Source organism: Oratosquilla oratoria, chromosome 28 (assembly GCF_046742065.1).
Source record: "Oratosquilla oratoria isolate Oo_2021 chromosome 28, ASM4674206v1, whole genome shotgun sequence".
NCBI classification, from domain to species: Eukaryota; Metazoa; Arthropoda; class Malacostraca; order Stomatopoda; family Squillidae; genus Oratosquilla; species Oratosquilla oratoria.
Window position 1 is genome coordinate 14771579 of NC_134804.1, and position 5000 is coordinate 14776578.

Consider the following 5000-nt stretch of genomic DNA (forward strand, 5'->3'; position numbering starts at 1 on the left):
GACGGGGAGAAATCCCTTCGGGCTGCGTCAAATTTTGCTCACACATACTACCTCACCCCCCATTCCCCCGCCCATTCCACCTCATACATCACAACATCATCTATATACAACCATTCTCCATTCACCCCTGTCTTCTGTCCTCTCCCGTCCTTCCTCAACAGACATCATCCTATCTAACCTATTATTACAATGAAAATAAAAGGAGAAAGATATGGTATATGTGTTTTTTTTTTGCGCAGGGGTTCCTTGAGACATGCAATATATTTTAAAGGTTACGTAAGGGTAAAATGGTTGAGAAACGCTGGACTAGAGGAACTGATCGAGAAGACTTCGCCCCTTCCCTTGCTACGATGGTGCCCATCCACTCATTTTGATAAAGTCGATTATTGCGTCAGGGCAGGTTGATGTTAAAGTTGTGGAGCTCGTCACTGTACCAAAGGGTTTGATAAAGACTCAGAATCTTCCCCCCCCCTTCTTTCTTCTTTCAGAGAAGGCGCGTCCTCGATCGTTCTATACCTAAGAAAGACATCGTGGACTGTTGCTTAAGTCTCTACGCCTTCTCCCTCTTCCAGGCGGAAACCCCCTTTTCCTTGTCCCTTCCCATCCCCTTGTTCCCCTCTCTCTCATCGCACCGATGTTAATCCCTCAATCACGGATGGTCCATTGGATTACCGACGGGGAGTGACCGACGGGGAGCCTTGTGACTAGGTCTGCCGGGAGCCACTGTCCTTCCCCCCGCTCACCTGTAGTTCCGCACGGCCTACGTCATCACGGTCCAGGTGAACTTTCCTCACCGTCACTGCTGCTTGTGCCGCTATCGTGACGTGGCGCCTGCGTATTGTCGGGAAACAGTCTCTCCCGTCCACAGGTGCCAACTTCACCTGGTGTGTCCTTGCGCACCTCGTCACCGGGTGAGGGTGACTTCACAAGATTGTCCCTCAAGAGAAACTCCACAGATGGGGGAGTGCGTGCGATCATCGGCGCTTCGGGAAGACCAAAGGCCCGAGTCGAAGGCACGCTAAGACGCAGGTCAGGCAGAGCTTAATGATATTGTCGAAGAATAAGGGCGAGGAGAAAACCTGGAGGATCTGCACTGAGATGCTGGAACGCAGGTTGAACAGAACCCGGAGGATGCGATGGGCAGCCGTCCGGGAAGAAGTCCCCCGCCAAGGCTGAATTGAATAGTCAGGTCGCCAAGGAGAAAACCAAACTTGGCGAGCACTTTGACATATCTGAGGGGTTGAATCAATACCAGATTAATGCAGTGGTATGACTGAAACTAGAAAGTAACAGTTAGAGAGACTGGAATATATACGAGAACCTAGTTCAGAAGAATTGAAATAGAAAGAGACTCGGGAATGAACAAACTTCTTTTCGATGAACCGAAAAAAAGCAAATGGGATAGCGAATTCAAAAGACATTTCGGCATCATTGGTAGAAATCGTGGGTGATGGTGACTCTCCGCTGGACCCATCAGGGGTAAATAGAAATGCAGAGACCCCAGAGAACTTCGAGAGCGGGCAGGCCGCGACCTCATGGCCAAAGGCGGAGGAACGTCTTCCGCGCGAGAGCCCAGCAGCTCCTCCGAAGCCAAAGCCTCTATTTAAAAAAATTCAAATCAGCGACAGTGAGAAGTGAAGCGAAGTTCACGATCTGGAGGAAGACTTGCCAAAAATTAGGCTTTTAATCACACCAAACAAGGACCACGACGGTGTCAATAACAACTAACGTTGTAAAGGATACTGACACTCTTTTACCGCACATTCGCTTCTTATATCGTCCCAGCATTTAGGAGGATCACAATTAAAACCCAAAGGATATATTGTCTCACATTCAATATATATATACATAGCTGATTCAGGATATCATCCCCACCAAGAAAGAAGCCATGGGACCTGAGTCTCAGAGATTCCAGCTGCCTTGGAATTCTCGACGAAACCCGGCAAATAGAGAGAGAACGTTCAGGAAACGGAAGAACTCTCATTTCTTCCTAAACAAGAAAGAGGTTACGGCGAATGCCTGACCATCACGCATTTATCATTCAGTTCAGGGGTTTTGATACTGCGCTCACGGATGCCCTGAATAAAGTTGCATAATCAATTCTGCTGAAGGGCTCAGATTACTTGAAGGGCTTTCCTTTGTGTCTAATGTGGTTCGGATGTGAGCAAATGCCGGGTTCAGTCCAATGATACTGTATACGCTGTGATGTTAATGAACAATAACAATACAATGACAATGACCGATGCAAATATAATGATAATAGAGCTTAAATAACTGGCAAAAATTATCGTAAGGTACTGTCAACACAAAGGTAATGGGCAACAGTCATGGTAATGAACAATGGGAATGTAGATGACGATTCTCGTTATAATGGTAATATGCAACGGTAATGAAACGACAATGGGAATAAAAAGTTGTAAAGACGTGTTATCTTCACCTCTTCGTCCGGGGTGGAACTTTTTTTCTTAATTTGACCGCTGCCAAAGAGATCATGTTCATCTCCATTCCATCTCCTCTATTTTCATTTACCTATATTTTTCTTTTTATTCTAACTGCCAACAGACGATCTTCCTCATCGCCTCGGCAGTGAAAGGGTTGATAAAATCCATTTCATATGAATGTAATACACTTTACTCATAGCAATAGGGAATATATTTCCATATATCATAATTGTATTCATATTATCACTTTTGCGCACACACACACACACACACACACACACACACACACACACACACACACACACACACACACACACACACACACACCCACACACACACTCACACACACACACACACACACACACACACACACACACACACACACACACACACACACACACACACACACACACACACACACACACAATCATGTATATATATATATATGTATATATATATATATACACACACACACATATATATATATATATAAATATATATATATATACATATATATATGTATATGCATATATATGTATATATATATATATATATATATGTATATATATACATATTATATGTATATGTATATATATTATATATATATATACATATATATATACATATATATATATATATATATGTGCATTTGTGTATGTATATATACATGTATTTTTACTTAGGGTTGAAAAAAGAATAGTATGATCCTCCGTTTAATATTATGGAATATCGTTTGGCTGTTTTAGAACATATTTAAGCTAATCTTAAACTCCATCTCTCGGTAGGATCCAAGTTTATAATCCTAAAAGTTTCCCTATTAAGAAACGAAAATAGAACAAGACACAGGACGCCACACACACTTCAAATTCTGCCCTTGCTGACACTTACATGCAAGTAACACGACCTCTTAATGCATGTGACCTCTGCGGAGCGCAGATCATGTAAGGCCACCAGGAGGTCAGACCCGGCTCCGCTGATGAGCTGATACGAGCCCTAAGTTTATTTACACTCAGGCTTAGCTTTCCGGAGTGGTTCCACCAGATCCTCTTTACCCCTTCAATGCGGTGCCGGATTTCGTGGACCTCGTTCCGGCTAAGGACTGACGATTTGATTCCGTTTAGGGAACGGACCTTTGCCAGAAGGAAGTCTAGTTCGATCGAGGTCCCTTTCAGGTTGGACTTGCCCCTGTCAGATGAGTCAAATCGCTTGTTATAGGCAGGAACAAGGCTCACGAAATCACGTCACCGCGTTGAAGAAGTCGGAAAGATTTCTACACGAAAAGGTCTTCATCCCTTCTGTGATGATCCTTCTTCTGTGACGTTAATGTCACAACCATTGTTGTGTAGATGAAGAAGATCCTTTTTTTGTGAATTCCGTTTTCTGTTACCATCTGTAGTCACCATTCCCACAAGCCCCTCGCTATTGATCGACGTTTTCAGGAACGGAAATTACTCACAGTTGAATAAAACCATCTGATGTTAGAATCATCAAGGTTCTCAGGTGGGACAGCGTTTCTCTAACGTTTAAGTTAAATACGGGGAAAGAGTCCAAATAGGATGCACGAGCAAATTCCAACAGAAATGTACTTTAACAGTCTTTATTTTAATTTGGCAAATACCTATGACAAAATATACAGCAAAGTGCACAGGTAAAAAAGAAAGGGAAGCAATTAACGTTAACGAGAAAATTTCAGTCAAGTTAGTCAGTTAATCCTGTGCAGTGAGGAATCAAATCCATCAGGGGCGGGCGGGCACCCTAATCTCTTGGCCACCACATCTCCCCGGTCTTAGATCAACAACACTAAATGGGGTGGATGGTCTGGTTGAAATATTTGTGCCTGGATGATGGTCATCCTTGTGGATCCCCATGGAAGCTCAATCTTAGTGATCTACTGCGGGACCGGCCTATCCACTGCGGGCGGAGGGGGGGGGGGGGCAACACAGTCCTTGTACCTCATCACATCGACTTCATCTAACTTGTTTCATGAATTTCTGTAATTTTATTTAATCGGTTAGACAGTGTAAGCACCTCGACGCTATATGCACTATACAAAATATTCAAGAAAAGAAAGGAAAATGTTTGAACATAAAAAAAATTATGGCGAATCTCGAAATGAAGAATATAGAAGCGAGCAAAGAATAAGACGACAGGATCAACACCAAAATAGCACTTACTCAGTATAAAGTAATAACTAGCTTGATATAAAATAACGTGACTGGAGATAAAAAGAAACAACAACAAAAAGTGCTGAAACAATGTATTTGCACTTACGCGTATCGACACACCATTTCGCGGTATAACTGGCCCTGTATCTACACAACCTTTTAGCTACAACAGTGTCATCCATAACAGATTGCTGTTCATGGTTAACCTGTTTTCTGTCCCCGAAAAGAGTTCTTGATCTGTGTAGCTCAAGTGAGTCCACAGCAAATAAATCAAGGTATGGCTATTAGTTGCTGAGTCAGCACAGGGGAGCTTTTGTCTGGAGTTCCTTCAGAGGCGAAATTTCATCGTTCGTTTGTACGAGACCAAAGACGTCTTGACCCCTACAATATTGTC

General features: G+C 43.0%; 1 protein-coding gene across 1 annotated transcript in view; it reads left to right on the forward strand.

The window, feature by feature from the left end:
- Positions 1-5000, forward strand: part of LOC143040242 (uncharacterized) — a 241722-nt gene that overhangs the window by 96781 nt on the left and 139941 nt on the right. The window lies entirely within an intron of this gene.